The following is a 19,731-nucleotide window of genomic DNA, read 5'->3' on the forward strand; positions in this document are numbered from 1 at the left end:
CCATTCAGTTATGTGACCCCTTGCATAATGTGGTGGGAAAGATGATGTAAAGGGCAACAAGGGAGAAATCCTGAAATGAAATGACACCCAACCTGCAGGACTGGAGATACGCCAAGGACGAGGATGGGGCCCGACTTGTCTCCGGGCCTTTTACACGACAATGGGAGGGGCGAGGCCTCCCTGGGCACGTCTACGCGATAAAACACACCAGGAAGCAAAGAGGACACAGCTGCCCCTCACACTAACAGCAGGAAAAGTCTCCCGAGGTCCTCAAGGAGCGGGCTGGACACCAAGGTCCTGAGCAGCATCAGCCCACAGACAGCACCCTCCCTGGGCAACTCTGGGGACGCCAGCCCCCAGCCCACTCTCCATTTCTGCGTTCTTGGCTCTTTTTCTCCTTGTTTGTCTTGACTGTGTGAGTGTTAAAAGGCTCTGCTTCCCCTGCAAATGATTGCTGCCAATTAGTTTCGTTTGTCTAAAATGCAGTAAGATTCCATTTTTAGATGTCAATGCAGGGTTTTTACCGAGGAACACAATAAATTAATCATTAAATCAACTGTATTGATTGAACCTTGCAAGACATGAAAAATCGCAGAGCAAGGAACATTTCCACCATGGGTAGGATGGGCCTAGAGCTCTGACAGTGCCGCCTCCTTCCTCCCCGGGGATCTTAGCTGCCTTCATCCATCTAAAACAAGGTCAGAGACCATTTAACTTCAAACATCTACCCTAAGTGATAGCTTCCACTCACTGCGCACTCACCAGGCTCCCCACGCTGTGCTCCGTGCTGTCATGCGTCATCTCGCATAATCCTAACCACAAACTGTGGGGAAGGCATTCCTGCCCCCATTTTGTGGATGAGAACACCGAGGCTAATGGATGCGAGAGACTCGCTCAAGGTGACCCGCCTAACGAGAAGGGATGCCAGGATTTGAACCAGTTCTGAGTGAATCCAAAGTCCACACTCTCAATACTAAATTGCACCTTAAATTAATAAAGGGACGTGGAGGAAGACTGTCAGCTCACTGGCCTCTCCTCCGCCTGCTGCCTGGGCTGCTCGTGCTTCCCCCTGGTGAGCCAACACTAGTGTGAGCCAAAACCAACGAGGTTTCAGTCAGAGGAAGAAGAATATTGTTTATCAAGGCCAAGACAGTGCGCAGAGGCCCAGGGTAAGAACTGACATGCTGAGCAGACCCCCTTGTGGAGCGCTGAGCAGACCCCCGAGTGGAGTGCTGAGCAGGGAGCTGGCTGGTGAACCCCCAGAAGGCAGTAGACACGGGGGCTCAGTTGTCCATGTGAAGTGGCACAAAGAACCCTGGATTTGGGGTTTATCTGGGGGCTGTACAGACATAGCCTTCAAACTTAGAGTTCATACCGTGTGCCTGGAGCACATCCTTTAAAGTCTCTAAGCCTCAGTGTCCTCTGTAAAGAGGGGCCAGCCACACCCCCTCAAAGTGTCAATGTGAGATTCAAAGGCGACAGCCTCTGTGAAGCTCTGAAGAGGCCACCTGGCGCCCAGCAGGCGGCTCCTTTCTCCCTGCCCTAATGCCCCTCAGCGCAGCCCCTACTGGGACCTCAGAGCTGTTCTTGGAGGCAGTGTTCTCATCCCCACCTCTCCCAATAGTTCTCGCCAACTTGCCTCCTTTCACTCCAAACAGCACGGCACCAATTCATAACCTGGCTCCCCCACTCTTCTCCTCCAGGAGGACCCCCTTGGCCTGCCACCCGCTGACCAGACATGAATGGGGAACCTGCCGACAAGTGCGAGGAGGGTGGTGATGGGGGTGACGCAGACGGCAGAGACTCAGCTTTGTCGCCTCTCAGCTCACTTTCGTGGGGTAAAGCTGTCAGGTCTCAGAAGACCATCTTGATTCTCAAGGAAGCAAAGACAGAAAGAAACCCACCCTGACCTCTCCCGCCACCTCCAAGCCCAGAAGCAGAGCCTCTCCCGTGTTTAGTGCCAGAGGCAAACTTTTGAGGATGATTCACTTGGGAAGACTGGAACCAGGCAGAGAGGCACTGCCGCTTGACTAATACTAGCCACAAAAAAGACAAAACGCAAGTGAGGTTTTATTTTGCTCTGCAAATTCTTTTAGCAGACGCCTACGTGTTGGCCGATGGAAAATGAAGGTGGTTATTTATTCATGCCACCGCCCCCCAAAGAGGCCAGAACCAAAGGGAGGAGAAGAAGGGTCTCGATTATCACTGCAGCGGTGTGTAAAGGCTGGCTGATATTCAGCTGAGATTGGAGCTTAAACTTCTGGTACCAGATGCAGTTTGGGATTCTAGGGAGGAACAGGAAATGGCCCAGCTCACAGCATTCCTTTGCACTTCTCGAGTTGATTTATTTTATGGTTCTGACCACATGCCAAAGCCATTTGGAAGCTTCTAGAGTTTAAATAGCAATGTTCAATTAGTAAGGCATAAAACCCTGCTGCCTCCTCACCCAATCGTTTGACCAGCCCTCTGCTGCTCTGAACCTCTAATCGATGGGGACACTCGCGGCCCTAGGGTCCCGGCCAAGGAGGGGCAGTCAGAGTGGTCTGCAGCACAGCTGTGGGTTTTGAGCCCTCTGAGCAGCGGTGTCCAGATGAAGCACAGCTCCTCGTGGACAGTGTCTGTGACTGGAGCGGATGAAAGTTCTGGAGGCTCTTCTCTCTGAGACATTCCGGAACATTTCAGCAGTGAGTTTGTCTCCTGGCTCTTTTAGGCTGCGTGCTCCCACATGGTATTTCAACAACGAGCCTGAGGGATTAATGAGATAGCACTGCCGAGTTCAAAGTGACAATTAAAGCTGTTACTTTTTCCCAGCAATGCATTCATCTCTTTCGAAAATGATTATCTTTTAAAAAAGGAGGCTCATGTTCAGATGTGAGATTTCACGTTTGCTCGAGCAGGTGAGGCTGGAGCGTGTAGGGGACACGAGGCTCCAGGAGTATTTGACTGTGCTTACGAGAGCATCTGCTACATCTTTAAACTGGTTCTAGGTCACAGCAGGGACTCACCACCCGGTTTACAGAGGATAAAGAGCCCTCCTCTGGGCTGGAGCTTTCTGCTTTGGGGGCTGCAGAGAGGAGCTGCGATTTTTCCCTCTGTAACTTGCAGATGACACAGACCCTTGTGCTTCAGCAGACGGCTCCTCCTCAGACAGCACAACAGTCAAGAGGGTGTCCTCTTTTCTCCTTGACAGAAAGGATGAGCTTCCCCCTGAAGACATTATCATGTCCACAACTGCTCGGGAAACGGGCTTGATGGGAAACCTCTGGACCCTCCCTCCTGCCAGGGGAGCTCCAGTAGTTACTGACGGCTCAGAGTTCCTCTACGTGTGCCAGACGAAAGATGGCTGCAGCCACCCCAGATGGAAGAGCTGGCTGACGTCAGCGCCATAAATACCTGAGAGATATACAAACCTCTTGGTGAGAAATACGGTCTTTGCTCTGATTTACACATTTAGGACACATTTAAAAGAATGCTACATTTGCTGGTGAGGGCAGGGCATTAATAAAACAAAATTTTAGATTTGTGGGGAATGGGTAGAGATCCTTTCCGCCCTGACATAATCGTTATGTTTTCCTCCCCAGAGCCCCTTTTTCTCCAAGGACATCTATCTTGCTTTTCTGAATGGGGATTTTTGCTGGGGGCAAACCCCATTCTCCTAGATTGATTCTAAGCAGTTTTGCTTAATGTCAAAGCTGTGGTGTTAAGGAATAATGTTGACTTCGAGTCCACAGATGGGACTCTTTCTTTCCACATAACTCCGTGCTGGCTTGTCACACCGTTGGCAACAACTCTGTCTGGTATCTACCAGGCTCTTCATAAATATTCACTGTTTATCTGAGCCTCAGTGTTCTCATCTGTAAAATGGGAGCTGTAATGTGGATACCACGTGGATTCAACCCTTGTTTAACAAGAACCTCGTATGCTGTAATCCTGGCACAGCCCTTGGTTCAAGAAACCTACCTGTCCAAGTACAGGATGGAAGGGAGGTAGGTGAAACAGACCAGCACACGAGGAGGTCAAGCAAACCTAAGTTCAAATCCTACTCGGCAGCTGGTGAGCTGAGTTACGCTGGGAAAATCACATAGCCCATCTTGGCTTCTAATTATCAATTTGTAAAATGGCATATTAATAGTTCCTACCTCACAGGGTTATTGAAGAGATTAAATAAGATGATGTATCAAAACTCTTAAGAAATGGCCTGTGTATAATGAGTCTTCCATAAATCTCAATCAGCGACTTGGCTGGACCGACAGAGCCTGGTGCCTAAAATGAACTCCTCACGGCCTTTCACCGATCAGACCAAGCCTCGGATGATATTTTCATTTTTGGACATCACAATTTAAACAGGTGTTGGCACATAAAAAGAATCCGTGAGACAATGGCAGGTTTTGAAATCATTTTGTATAAAAAATGATTAAATAACCTAATAGTTTAAGGGGAAAAATCCATCACTCTACACATATTTGAAGAGGAATTAAAATCTCAAAGGATTCTTATTGGCAAAACTGGCACCATCTGGCCATTTAGAAGACGACTCCTGGACTTGAGGCTTTCTGGAGGTGGGATTTTCTCTTTCGCATAGACATTAATCTCCTGCCATTAAAGCGGAGGGAGAAGACCTCCTCTCTGTCTGAAGTGGATCCAAGGGTAAGGCAGAGGACTGGACTTCCTTCGACCTTATATGTGCTGTGACTCCTTATATGTGTACATGCGCAGGCTGACTCTCCTAATACTACGTAGCAAATGCAAAAATCCAGAGCGATCCTAACTGTCCAGCTGCTTAGTGGTAAATGTGTGCTATGAGTTCACTCTGCTAATTCCATCCCATTTACAGAAAGTCATCACTTTACTGTGGGCTTCTCCATGTCTTCTTCCTCATGTACAAGGCCAAGCCCCCTCACGTGTCTCCTTGGTCTGTTTGTTCCCGTATTCTCCAGGTTCAGATCGTAAGCCTATTCCTCTCCAAGCTTTTGCCTCCTGAAAAAAGGAGCCAAACCCTGTGTTCCTCTCTGTCCAACACTTTGTTTTCACCTCTTATCTCAGTCAGTAATGTGTTCTTTCTGTCTCTAGTTACTCAACTCTCCTTTTTGCCTCAGTCCACCTACATCCCCAACACACAACCAAGACGCTCCCAGCACAGTTTGTCAGAGCTTTCGTGCTGCCAAAGCCAACAGGTGTCTTCTGACCTTCACGACCTACACTGCTCTTGCTCTTATTTTCCAGGGCGGGGTCTCTGCCCACCACCCTCACACACGTACATGTGTTGTGGGAACAGGAGAGGCTCTCTAAGCACAAGAACGGATTATCAACCGTGTAGAGGCAGGGCATTTTGAGGTCATTTAAGAGAAATGATGAGTGGTTCAGTCTGGGTCACTTTGGTCCAGCTATAATGTTGTGGTGGGGTGTAATAGAATTTTGAAAGGCCTTAAATTCCAGGATAAGGAATCGAGAATTTTTATATCTGCAACAAGAAAGTATTTCAGGTTTCTTAGCAGAAAATTGTCGTGCTGTTTAATTATGATACATTGGATGGAAGTCTTGTGGTCGGAAAACCATTTAGGAGGATCCATTTATTTTCTGCATCCTTCTCTTTGTTTCTAGCTAGTAACCTGTGTTGTCTCACTTGAGGAGATAATATCCAAAGAGAGCACTTGCTTGATTTCAGAACAGAAACTACTAATGTCACCACTGTCTTGATGTGCTTCCCGAAGTCTGGGCGTGGAGAACTGATGGCCGTGGAGATGGTGTGTGTTGGGCTAGATAGAGGGCGTTAAATTGCCTTAAAACACAAAACAAGAATTTCAATCATCTTTCAATCTATTTGATTATACTAAAGAAAAAAACATCATTTTGGTTCTCTGTATCTTTGGCATTTCTCTAACACTTTGCTAATCTTCATTTTTCACAAAGAAAGTATGCCTTAGGCACAGAGCCTTCCAGACACAAGACTCTAAAGCAAGAATTCAAGAATACTATTTTGGTTTAATTAATTTATTTTTGTTATTATCATCTATTTATGGCAAGTGAAATTTCTTTCCATTTATTATGCAGCTTCCTTTTAAAATATATTCACGTAAATACAATTTAAGGAGAGGAATTGATTTATAGAAAAATTGTCAAAAGTACAAGTGCTATGCAGGTTTGGCCAAAATGTGAAAGGGAACACCAGTGAATACAATTGGGAAACCATAATTTGGTAGAAAACGTGGAATTTGGAGTCAGACAAAATTGGCTTAATATCAAAGGTCTACTGAATAATGTAAGACAATTTACTTAATTGTTTTGGTCTTAGCTTAGTCATTTGGAAAAATGAAGAAAAGAATGTCCACTTAAGAGGACTGTTGAGAGGAAATGAAAGCAGACGCACGGTACATTTCGGGCCCCCTCCCTCCGCTGACGGCTGAGATTGGCCATGGCTCCCGCTGCTGAGGACCCTCGCAGTGTAACCCGCGGGCAGGCTGCTGGTCTGACAGCCTGGGAGTGAGTTCTCTCCTCGCCCCTTCCCCACTGACAGGCTGCCACGGGGTCTGTGCCCAGCTTCCAGGAGGGCGAGGTGACTGGCGCAGGTGGCAGGAGCTCTCCCCACAGACATCCTCTCTCCTCCTCTTGTCAAGGAGTGGAGTCACCTGTTCCTTCTTCTCTCCCTTCTACACGCAAAGCAGCTGACAGTCGGCCTTAACAGTGTGCCTGCGGAGGAGTCAGGAGCCCAAACCAGTGCAGTTGATCTCTGGCTTCTTAAGGATTCCTCACCAGATACAAAGCCAAACCCTATTGCACCTCTTACAAGCTTGAGAAAAACACTGTTTTCCTGCCTGAGCCACAATGTCCCTATCTGCAGAATGGAATTGTTAAGGCCCTCTTTTGAGAGTCGCTGTGAGAACATAAAGGCGTCTAGGACGGTGCCCGCTCCATGGTGTTGGTCCTCTCTCACTGTTGCTGCATTTGTGGCAGAACCACCGTCTCCGAGTTGTGAAGAATGTGGAGATGATTAAATCTTCTCTCATCAGAAGCAGAATCTTCCCAGCAGTAGATTTCCCCCCACCAGCTGGAGGCCCTCTACCTTCAGGTACTGAATTTCATTATTGGACAGGTTACAGTTGTTGTAAATTTGATTCAAATGCTGAGTCTAAATTTGCCTTCATTTGTCTGTTCTTTCTGGAGCAAGACTGGATAAGTCAGATTAAATGATTTATTCACCATTATTAATCTGTTTCCCAGAGGCTTCTGATCTGTTATTTCTCCAGCCTCTCTGGTTCCTATGAAGGATTTTACCACTGTCTTTGTTTCCTCAGTACCAGATAGTTTTTCCTTCACCTTCGGTTAGTCCCATGAGCCTCATTATGGTCATTCTGATGCAGAAGGGACCCTAAGACATTCAGACACATATCTTGCATTATTCTGGGATTTCTAACCAGTAGACAAGAGTGGTTAATAAGCTAGTATTTAAATGGGAAGACACCACAAGTTGTCTTCAAAACCTAGAGTCACAGAAAGATTGAAGGAGGAAGGCAGCCTCCTGGTGGGTTGGGGAGCAACCATTGCACAGAAGGATAAATTCAGAAGAGCATGCCTGGCAAGACATGAATAGGTCAAAGCCATACAACATAAGAGCTGGAAGAATTCTTATGTTTTCTAGCCATTTGTCTCTGATATTCCTGGTGAGAAGTTGGAAGCTGCCATGGAGAAATGTGTGCAGCCCACAGTACCCGGGCTAGGCTCTCTGACACCTAACCCTGTGCTCTTTCCCCTACACCACACCATCTCCTGCCCACTCACCACCACCCTCCTCCTGATGATGCCCAACCTCAAAGCCTCGCTAGACCACTGTCAATGGCATTTCAGCTCTATAGAGTCTGCACAGGACTTGACCTCCAACAAGTCTCCCGAAGCCTTTAATTCTTAGAATCAAAGGATATAAGAATCCAGAATCTGGAAAGGAGAAGTGAGACAGTCCAGTACAAATCGTTGTTTACAGAGGGGAAAACAGAAAAGGAAAAAGACAAGACCCAAATTTACTTTCCCAAGGTTGTGCATCTTGTTACCGGCAGAACTGAGATGAAAGTAGTAAGAATAACTAATTTTGTTGAATGGTTATTAGGTCTCAGGTATAGTGTGTTATGATCTTTAGGACCATTGCCTCAGTTATCACTCTCAACAGCTCTGAGATATGCACATTTTTGCCTGCATTCTTCAGATGAGAAAACCAAAACATGGAGCTCCTACCTGTCTCCCGAGAGACCATAAGCTAGTTATGCACAAGACACTGGGGACACAGAAGTAACTAAGGCCCCACCATCGTTCACATGGAGTACACAGTCTGGTCATAAGACACACACACATAAGCAAGTGAGTCTTAGTCACTGTGTTGAGAGCAACAGTGAGAAATATGGGTAAAAGCAGCTCAGAAAACAAAGTAACAAATCCCCCTGGTCTACTTTACATACAAATTTGAATCCCATTACTCTTTTTCTTAACATTATAATAGAGGCATTGTCTAAGTTATGAGTTTTTGTAAGATCTTCATAATGTTCTATAAAATAGATGAGCTATCATTTATTTAAATACTGTTTTATAATATTCATTTTTATAAATAACTCTCCAAGGAACATCTTTGAATACTAAACATTTTTTCTTTCTTTTGACCAAAAAATGCAATTAGTAGCTCAACATGTTCTGATTTCTTTCCCAAAAGCCACTTCCCTCATTTTACATACAAGCAAGCCAAAGTCCAAAAGCATTAAGCCTTTGACCATGTTAAAATAACTAATAAGTAGTTGATCTGAGCCTGGAACACAGGTCATATGCTCTCCAAGGTGATGCCGAAAGGTTGTAGGAGAAAAATATTCCTCTAGGTCAGGGTTTCTCAATCTTAGTACATGCTTTCGATAGTTGGACCAGAGGACTCTTCCTCGTGGGAGAGTTGGCTGTAGGATGTTCAGCAGCGCCCTTTGCCTCCACCCAATAGATGCCAATAGCAACCCCCACACCACCAGTTACGATGACCAAAAATATCTCCACACATTGCTCAATGTCCCCTGGGTTGGGGACAGGGGGGTGACACAGTTGCCCTTGGTCGAGAACCGCTACTCTGGAGGGTTCCTGCACCTGGATTCTGAAAGCAGATCTTCGCTGGCAGCAATGCCAGTAAGAAATCATCCTTTTCAACCCTGAACAGACTTCGATTTACAACCATGTGTGGACAAACGGATCAAGTATAACTTACCTATTAAACCTCAGCAAATTCAGGATAAAATACCTCTAACAGTTTTGCAGTAGGTTAACCAAAAGAACAAGAGGAGATATGTTATTCTGAAAGGATTTTAGGATTCCTGCTGGTGTCCGAGAGAATATATGATCCACACAGACAGTAAAATGAAGGAAGGAACAGAAACAGCCATCAACTTCCTGGCTATCACGGTCTTTCGAGCTTCTAATCTCCTGGGATTGCTCTGAAAAGATGAACCACATGGAGAGCTGGCAGCCGGCACTCAAGTGTGTGAGTCCGTGGGTGCTGATGCAGGGCTGTGGGAGATTCAGGCCGTCAATGGGGAAGACTGCAAGGCTGGAGGAATCATTTTCAGCTAATGCCTAGGTGTCTGGTTTCTCAGAACAGAATCAAGGGAGTCGAAATCTTGTAATGGGTCCCCATATGGGGCCACTGACTGCATCCCTTACTCTATCCCTCTGAGTTCAAGAGACCATGGTTAGAGGCTGCAAGTGGTTCTCCCCAAACCCATTCAGCATAGAGTTAGAGCAGAATTTGACACAATTTAAATTTTGCTTTAATTGCTCTTATATGTGTATGGAAAGAAAAGAAGTTGGCACTGGACAGAAAAATGGGCTGGAAATTTGCTTTGAGATCAACTGCCATCCGATGCGTAGAGTCGAGGGTTTTAGAAAGGAGGGTTGCTCCATTGTTCTTCCTCATTCATCTCTGTGTCCTGCATGTGCAACTTGATGACTAAATGCCTGACCAGCGCCACAGGCTCCCGGCAGAGGAGAAGGAGGCTCAGCAAAATCAGCTGAGGGCTCCTAGGCAGGTTTCTTCACTTCTCTGAGTCCCAGATCACTTAATTGAACAATTACTTCCCCAGGTTGTGTTAGGATCCAGTGAGATAATACATGACTCATCCAGTGTCTGCCACGTGGTAAACACTCAGTGATTGTTGGTTCTTCCTCGTCTATCGCTCTTCAGTGGTCAGGCTGTGGGCTCTTGAGCTTTCTCCTTCCTTGAAGGTCTTCTGGCATTTTGTAAGTGAACTCTTCAATTAAAATCCCGGACTGAGTTGGACAGTAACCTCTGTGTCTCTTTTTCTTTCTTATGTGAGTGATGCCTTAGTCCTTGGTGTTCTTAGATGTTCAATAAATCTGTGCTGAAAAAATCAATATACGAATGAATAGATTGATCAGGTAAAAAGTCTTGGTATTGGGAAAGGAAAAATAGCATTTATTCAGAGTCTACCCTGTGCCAATCATCTTGATATACACTCTCCGGCCACTGATTTGATTTTCTCAAATTTCAGCCCTATTTCTTGGAAGATGAAATTGTGGCTTAAGTAACTTGGCTAGGGTCTTTTGGCTACGAAGTGGGCTTGGCTGAGCTTCAAAGCCAAGTTTGCCTCACATCTGAGCCTGCACCTCTGTAAGGTGTATGACTGGGAGCTATGCAAACCCGGGGCCATCCTTAATCATCTTTATATCCTATTATAAGCTACAGTGTGTCCCAAGACAGATATGTTGAAGTCCTAACCCCCAGTACCTCAGAATGTGAGCTTATCTGGAAACAGAGTCATTGCAGATGAACTTAGTTAAAACAAGGTTATGCTGCAATAGGGTGGACCCTTGATCCAATATGACCAGTGTCCCTATTGGAAGAGGGAGACACAAGGAAGAAGATGGCCATGTGATGATGGAGGCAGAGACTGGAGTGAGGCATCTACAAGCCAAGGAGTGCCACAGATGGCTGGCACACAGCAGAAGACGGGAAGCATTCAGGACACCAGATGGCTCAAAACTTAGTTCTGGGGATGCTGTACCCTTGATTTGTATCTCAAATTGGCATTTTAAAAAATGAGTGTTTCTTTACCTGGATATAATAATAGTGCCTGCTCCCATCATCAGACAGACCTGGTGCACCAATGTTACATATGGGGCAATTGCTGGCGTGCCTTCACTGGCATATAAAATGTGCCAAAGAAGACAGGCTCACAGAGTAAGAAGTCCATATTGGTGGTAGGAAACTCAAGTTAGGAGTGCTTTTGTCACGAAGTACCACCTATTTCCCATACTGCTCTCAGATGAGACCCATCCATGTGAATCTGGGTGAGATGATGGACTCTGCTTTGTCTGCTAAACGCCATTGTGCGTAGAATAACATTTTGAGAAGCTTTCTAATGCTGTAGAATAGAGTAGCTAAAATTAAATGCTATTTACTTTTTTAGAGATGAATTAATGGACAGCCTGGTCAAATTCAAAGCTTTTTGATGTATAAAACTTTATAAATGGAACTCTTCCATCAATAGGCAAAGTGTAACAAAAACCTGTCTGGATATTTTCTCTGGGGGAGGGATTATTCTGAGTGCTTTACTTGCTCCTCGAACTAAGAACCTGGAGATAAACAACGATCACCCAGCTGTGAGCAAGCCCCGCTTACTGATGGCACACCTGCCACAACCGCCACTCACCTTTGGTGGAGGGTCTAACTGAAGGCAGGCGGAGGAGTAGGAAAGCCCTATGGTGGCCGAAAGGTCGTCCATCCACAAGGTCGTTGGTGCCGGGAAACTGGCGGAGGGCTGGGTAGAAGAGGTGTCCTACCTAATCCATGAGGGGCATATCTCAACTTTCCTCTGTTGGCCCTAAGTTGTGGGGTGGGGGCAAAAGTGAGGCAAGCTGTCCATTCAGTCCAGACCCTTTGGGGCTGACCTCTGCAAAGGGGAGGTTTGGCTTTTCAGCCAGAAACCTCCTTGGTTGTCTTCAGGCAACTGAACACAAGAGGCCGAAGTCCCCGGGGCAGCGATGAAGCCTTCTGGCACAGAACCCCAAGCCAATGTCTGCCAAGGTCCCAGGCCACAGCTGCCCAAATGCCCTGTTCCACTGCACATCTTAGGGGCAGCTGTTCCCCCTGGCAGCTGCGAGGTGTCTAGAGTTCATCCCAGGAGCTAGTCACAGCCTGTTCCTCAAGGCTTTCCCCTGAAGAGAAGCCTCAGGGCACTGCTCTCTCTGACCCAGCCTGAACCCACTACAAGCACAATCCCACTGTTTCTGCATCCAGGCCTGTGAATTGATCTGTGACATTTCATGTGGCAGGACATTTACATGAGCTGAGTCTCGATTACCTAGGGAACCTGTAAGACTTGGGGCTCTTCCCGGCACTTGACCTAAGGATAGAATGGCTAAACCAGCCTTTGTCGTGCTGGGAGGCTGGAGTGAGGGGCCTGTGAAGGCTGGAGGACCACAGCTCTCACGTTCCTCAGGGCAGGCCGACTTCCCAGATTCACAGGCCCTGGGAGGGCAGAGCCTCTTCCAGAAAAACCACGAGTCTTTGAAGTGGAGAGAAAATGAAGGTGGGTGGAGTCCCTAGGATGGGGTTTTGGAGGAAGATGTGATCCTGACCACGCGAGCAAGGCCAAGACCTCAAGTGAGCTGACAAAGGCCCTGCCCTAGGCCAGGATGCACTCGGGGCAGTTCTGTTGGAAATAAGAAAGCCCCTGGGGTTTTTCTACACTGCTTACCAGTGTCTGCAGCTCTTGCTACTGGGTGGGGAGACAGCGGCCTGCTTGAAACTCCTGGTGCCAGGCTCATTCCAACAGGCTCGTGAGGCAGAGCAGGAGCCGCCTCGGCCCCCAACCTGCCGGCTGCCATCGTTCCCCCAGGTGAGGGCCTTTTGCTGGGCTGATGCCTGAGCCTAAGCTCGAGAGGGCTGGAGAGACTGACTGCCTCCAAGGGGGACGAGGACTCAGTCATCAGCCACTGTAGAGGGCTCTGCGCTTGCTCAGTTTGGCCTCATTCTCGTACTCCCTCTGCTGGTCTGGAAGGCCAGGCTGGTCAAGCTGTGGGGTCAAGTCTCCAAACATCTCACGCATTTGGGCGTAATATCCTACCTGTGCTGGGGTCAGGAACTCAAAGCTGGGCTGGCCGTGCTCGAATCGGCTGTGGTGGAACTGTAGCGTCTCCTCCTGGGGCTGCTTGTTCTTGGGTTCAGTCAGCGCGCAGGCCAAGGCACTTCTTGGTGGAGTTCGGCCAGCAGTGGCCTGTCTCTCCTTCTCCCTGTACTTCTCCCCCTTGGCTGCAATCTCCTAAAGTCCTGCAAGCCTGCTCACAGCCATGTAGCGGCTCAGGAAGAAACTGCCGAGCTTTGTCAAGGGCTCAGTCATGGTCTCTGGGATCTGGTTCACCTTTTCCTGGCAGAATGCATCCATCTGCTTCATGGCCATGTCCAGGGCTGTCACCATGTTCAGAAAGTTCTGTTCTTGCTCACAGAGGGGACTGGAGATAAGTCCAAGGATATCCTCACAGCAGATTTAGATGTGGCAGGGTCAGCACCAGCACTCCTCCTCATGTCCTTCTGCAGCCTCTTGGCCTGTTCTTCTAGCTGCTGGAGTTTTCCATATTCCCTTTCAAAGTCTCTCTCCACTGTTTTGGGGACAATCTGTTTCCTGGGGTGCTCAGTCTTGGAAGGAATCCACCTCATGGTCCCAAAACTGGCCCTGCCGCCAGGGTCCTCAGCTGTAACTCTGTCCTCCCTTTTTTTATTTAAGGAGATCTGTGTTACATAGAGGGGAAAATATGCCAAGATCAAAGTCAACACAGACGATTGTATGGAACATTACTTACACAAAGAATGCTTGGAGAGGGGTGCATCAACGCAGAGGCAAGGAGCCAGGAGCAAGGAGGGATTCTCCCCTGCTGGCTTCAGAGGGAGCAGGCCCTGCCCACACCTTGATTTCAAGCTTTGAGTCTTGAGAACTGTGATGCAGTAAACTACTGGGGCCTTAAGCCGTCCAGTTTGCGGTGCTCTGTTATGGTAACCCTAGGAAATTAATGCACATCCTCTGCACCAATAATTGCCTTGCACACATACTGAACTAAACTGCGCTGGGGAGAGTGTTCTTCTTGCCACTGGAGGTGCTCAAACACAAGTGGAAAGAGCACTCATGGTCATGTTGTTAAATTATTTCTGAGTCCCACCGAAACAGGGTACCAGGGTCTTAAGCTACGGAGAGCTTGGAGGGGAATGATTCTGGGATTCCATTACAACGTTGGGAAGTGACTCTGACTAGTGTTGCTAGGAAAGTTGGATTTTCGTAAATGCGCCCAGACTGTAAGCTGCTGCCGTCAATTAGGAAAGGTTCTTTAAGCGCTGCTCGGTCCTCCTCAGTGATTTATCCACCTGCGAACTGCGTTCACCTCCCTGTGCCGCGTGGATTTTATTACTGTCTATATGTGGCCATTTTTCATCCATAGGAGTGAAACGTGTGTTTCAGGTATGAAATATCCTCTTGAACTAAGAAAGCAGGAGTGACGAGACTCACCGGGCCTCCCACCACCCCAAGCTCCTCACCTGCTCTTGGATGTAGGAAGTAGCAGGTGGCTCTGACTGTGGAAGCCACAAAGCTACACATGAAGCAAACTGCGCCTGTTTCAAATCTCTCCTCCTGTGTGCTCCTTGCTGGAAATGGACCCTCTGCCTGTGATCGTTAGAGGAGCTGGGTCCTTTCTTCTGATTATCCCCCACTCTTAGATATTGATTTATCCTTTTCATAAAATTGCAAATGGGAGCCTGTTGCCCGAGACCAGTCATAAATCATGAAAATGTGTCCGGCCTTCTGTAGGGACTGGTCCTGCGGGAGAATCTCACAGAGCTACGTTTAATTGCTTTGCACGAGTTTGATGTCCCTGCCCTCTGATGGGAGGGGAAAGCAGAAAGGGACTAACATTTGCCGACAACCTCTGAGGGACCAAATTCTCTGCATGTGACTTAATTTAAAGCTATTAACACAATGACGCACAATCACACTCTGCTCTGATAGAAGACAAAATAGAGGCCCAGGATGGCGAAAGGCTTTCACAAGCCTGGCGAAAGGGAAGAGCGGGGTGCAGACCCACCTCTGACTGCACTTCCCTTCTAGGGGGGATAGAAATCTCTCAGCCAGGGCGGATGGACACATTTTATTAACATCAGCCTAAACCTGTGCTCTTCAAGTTCTGATAGATTTGCTCCAAGAAGCCATTAAGAAAGGCCACTGATCCAAGGGCTATGAATTAACACTTTCTTCATACACAGCTATAAGCAGCTATTTATAATCTGGATAATGTCCTCCTTAAAATATATATCAGTTTTCTGGGTATTTATGCTCCGTCGCTCTTGGTTTTTCCATCCTTGCGTCCATTAATGAATTTATCTTAATTCTTTCTCTCTTTTTATGGCTTTGCAAGGGGCTAATTTGCAGGCAAAATTGCTAATTTTACAATTGCTTTCTGCTTTTTCAGCATGAACCTGACTGAGGAGATATTAATAGAAGAAGAGGATTCCCTTTTCATCCTTTGCTTTTGACTGTTGTAGGAGGTGGGACAAAATCCATTATTTAATAACATTTGTTCTTCTTGAAAGGTCATCACGCCAGCCTTTCAGTTTCCACTAAACTGTAGCAATCTCAGCAGGAGCGGCAGCCACTTTCTCTTCCTGAAAGGCTCCTGGGATTCCTCCAGCTTATACGTTGATATGAAACCCTCTTAGAGATGCACCTTTGCTAAGAGGTGCAGCTGGGAAATTCTCTGACTATTTCCGTGCATTTTCCAGATAGTCATTTCCAGCTAAGTGTTGGTGAGTACCAGTCACCACATTCCTGCCTTTGTGTGGAATTTGGGACACTGATACCGACCCTGATATCAGTTTCCCCACATTAAACCTAGCATATATGGGGTTAAAACCAAAACACTCATTCCCTGCTTACTCTCTGACTTCCTGGCTCCAGAATCCACTATCCTTCATGGAGACAGACACCGTCAAGGACAAGCACCTGGATTATCTCCTCCCAGCAAAGAGATACAGGCTGGTGGAAAAGTTGGTGAACAGCAAGGTCACAGGCTCCCTCCTCTCTGCAAGTGTCTCAAGGCCAAAGACAGGCTGGTGGGAAAGCTCTGACCAGCAAGGCCATATGCTCCTCCTCCCCTACCTAAAACCCCAAATAAAAACCCTTCCTTTTAGCTTTTCGGGGAGTTTGGGATTTCAGCATTAGCTTCCCTCTCTCCTTGCTAAGTGCTGTGCAATAATAAAATTCCTACTTCCTTCCACCACCCCCGGTGTCAGAGATTATCTTGCTGCTCAATGAGTGAGCAAACTCACTTCAGGTTCCTTATCAATACATCAGCTAGGAATTGTACTTGGCTACTACTAGCAGGGACAGAAATAACAGTGGCCTAAACAAGATAGAAGTATATTCTTTTCACATAAAATGCATCTTTAACTAGGCATTCAGGGTTTGTATGGGGACCTCACGCTGTCATCAGGGACCCAGTCTCCTTCGGCTTTCCAGTTCATCGTCACTATCATGTGGCTTCCATCCTCAAGGCTGGGCTACGGTCTCAGACAGCCCTGGACCTATGACTGTGAACTCATGATTCTGAGCAGAAATCAGAACATAAGGGCAAAAGTCAAAAAAGGACAGGCCAGCTGTCTAGCCATCTCTTACGGGACTTTCCAGAAGTCCTCCCAACAATTTCTGTTCATATCCTCAACCTGCAAGTGCAGCTGGGAACCATAGTCCCTTAGCCGGGCACACGCTGCCTCCAATAAACTGGAGTTTTCCTGCAGAGAAGGAAGGGGAGGACAGTATTAGAGAGGCGGGTAGCATGTCTGCTGGATGGAACAAAGAGAATGCCTGAAAAGATGAAGCCAGTAAGCCTTTATTAAATACCTGTTTGTGTCTAGAGAGTAAGGAAGAGAAGGCTTTGATTAATTCCTTCAAGGAACAAAAGCCTACATACCTTCTGCTCATGTTGTCTTTTTCATGCTTTTTTTCTCTGCTCACCTGGAAAACTTGTGTTAATACTCAAGTATCACCTGCTGCCTGATGCTTTCCTGAAGATCCTTCCAGGAGGAATCTTCTCAGATCTGTCCCTACAGCACTTTACTCTCACCTCCTCCACCGTCTCAGGAAGAGGACATGAGAGCCAGGCAATGCTGACCTCGGTCACTTACTAGCCTCAGGCCGATGATTCTACCCTTGAGGGCAGCTGTCTGACTCTTGAACGGGGGTGCTAAGTCCACCTCAGGGGCTTCTGGGAAGATTCACTGAGATTACACGTGCAAAGCACAGTTTCAGGCAATTCCTAAAGTATGTTAGATCATCTTATTATGCTGTATTCTAGACCCTTTATGATTTACAGAAAAAAGAAATAAACTTCTGTCTTATTTAAGGCACCTTTATTTGGTAGATTTTCTAATAACAGTCAACAAAAAATTTAACATTCTAATTAGTGAAGTTTTTGGAGACATATTATTCATATACCTTTCCTTAAAAAACTACTTAAAGATATATACTTAAAAAAAGATATATACTTATATGAAACTACTTAAAGATATAAAGAGAAAAACATTGAAATTCAGTAGTCAAAAGTGGGGAAGTTTAATATGAAAATGGCAGTGAAGACTAAACCATGCAGCCTAGAATTGAGTATAAATAATGAAGTTATAATTACAAAACTGTCTCTGGAAAATTAAAAAATATATCAATATAAAAATAACAATAAATTAACTATAATATAAAGGCATAAAATTTCCAGGTCATAGAAACAAAAACAAAAAGTAACAGTAAAAGAGCAGAAGTTGATGAAAGTGAAACTATATAATTGTCCTCATTTTTCGCAAGAGAGTCAATAGACAGAATTCTGTTGTTGAAGATACTATATTATGAAATACAAATGTGAGCAAGTTACATAAAATTATAAACATAATTATGAAATGTAGTTAAAAGCAAACTATATACCTTTTAAATTTCTAGATGAGAAGAACAAAGACAAAATTCTCAAACTACAGCTAAAGTTTTTTAAAGGAAAGCAAAAAGCAAGGTCATATGTTTAAAAATAACAGAAAATGTAAAATAAGGATGTAAGACTATAACAATTTTGTTAAAATAATAATTAGTAATTACAATAGAATGAACTATATTTTAAATGTTTAGATTAAAGCAAAATAAAAACTCATATGCCTAAAACAAAATGTCTTCCAAAAAAGATGATAAAAAGGGTGGGGGGAAGCTAGATTAAGAAAAAAAATAAGCAATATATTGTTGTTATTATTATCAGACTCGGAGTCAAGGTAAAATTGATTAAATGTCCTCCACAGGGAGGCTTCCTAAAAACTTAACATACAATAAGATTATAACTCCAATGACTTTCAAAGTATTGAAATAAATAGAACCAAAGTATATGAAGCAAAACTCATGAAAATGAAGGTTAAATAGGTAAAAAATCTGTGGGCACAGAGCACTCAAACAACGCGACAACTATTTTAAGTAATACGTAGATATAAGCAAAACTAGAGAAAAAGCTATAGATATATAAATTAAAACAGAGCTAAGTCCAACTTTATCATCTCTAAATACAAAATACACTTTCTTTTCAAGCGGCCATGGAATAGTTTTAAAAATGATCACATGTTAGAAAATATTAAAAACCTCATGAAACTCAGAAAATGAAACTATCACATTCTACGTTTTCTGGCAAAAGAGTAACAATACTTAAAACTAATAACAAAGCAGACACAAAAACTCGTTTAGAGAGGTGGACGTGGTCTCTCAATTTGTGTGTCAAAAAGGAGGAAATCTAGAAAATACCTAGAAACATCTGGAAAATTACGGAATGTAAGACTAATATCCAAATCTATTTACTTTGCCGGAGAGGTGCTAAGACAAAAATTCACAGAATTTAAGTAAATTAAAATATATTAATTATATACTTAAGAAAACTTAGAAAATAGACTAAACAGTCTAATTGCTGAATAAATCCAAGGAGAGTTCCCTTGAAGAAATAAATGAAATAAATCAGCCATCAGTTTTTCTAAGAAAAATAAATGAGAGAAAATAAAACATATAAAATTAGGAATGAAATGGAGACAAATGTCTTAATGTTACAGGGGAAATGACTGCAAATAATATTTGTGCAATCTACTGCAATAAGTTTTGAAATTCCGGATGAAAGTGATTATTTTCTAGGGAAATACATGGGTTTAAAAGTAGATTCAAGAAACAGAATGTTATTCTGTGCATGTGGTGCACTGGCAGCCCTATAAATCCTCTCACTGTAAAACTCCCAGAAATAAGGAATAAACTAAGACAAGGTATTTGCAAATGCAGAGCTGAGCTTACAAGACCACAGGTAAAATTCTTAATGATGATAAATAAAGCACATGAATCCACACAGGCAAGCAAACACTTCAGAAGGCAACTTCTCTTTGTCTGTTTGCGGACCCAAATCTTATTACAACTTATTGCCCGCCCAGAGTGAGATTATGAGATGCAGAGCAAGTGCAAGGTGGGAAGTACAAACAGAGACCCCTCAGATAGCTGAGACCCTCAAATCACTCTATCATTAATTGAAATGTGAACTAAAAAATGGGAAAAAAAGAAAAATGTCCCACATGGAAAGTTAACTCTTTTAATTTGGATAAGAATGGAAGGAGAAAAATGTCTCCTATGTGAAGTGATGCCAGTATCAACAGTAACATCATTC

General features: G+C 45.0%; 1 long non-coding RNA gene and 1 pseudogene across 1 annotated transcript in view; one reads left to right on the forward strand and one right to left on the reverse strand.

Annotated features, from left to right (window-relative positions):
* Positions 1-6,343: 6,343 nt before the first annotated feature.
* Positions 6,344-19,731, forward strand: part of LOC139079099 (uncharacterized) — a 29,897-nt gene continuing 16,509 nt past the window's right edge. Inside the window, exon 1 of the long non-coding RNA XR_011532405.1 lies at positions 6,344-7,066. This is a non-coding gene — a long non-coding RNA (uncharacterized lncRNA). The remainder of the gene's footprint in view (positions 7,067-19,731) is intronic.
* LOC103555349 (bridging integrator 3 pseudogene) lies at positions 12,963-13,730 on the reverse strand (annotated as a pseudogene).

Source organism: Equus przewalskii, chromosome 24 (assembly GCF_037783145.1).
Source record: "Equus przewalskii isolate Varuska chromosome 24, EquPr2, whole genome shotgun sequence".
Taxonomy (NCBI): domain Eukaryota; kingdom Metazoa; phylum Chordata; class Mammalia; order Perissodactyla; family Equidae; genus Equus; species Equus przewalskii.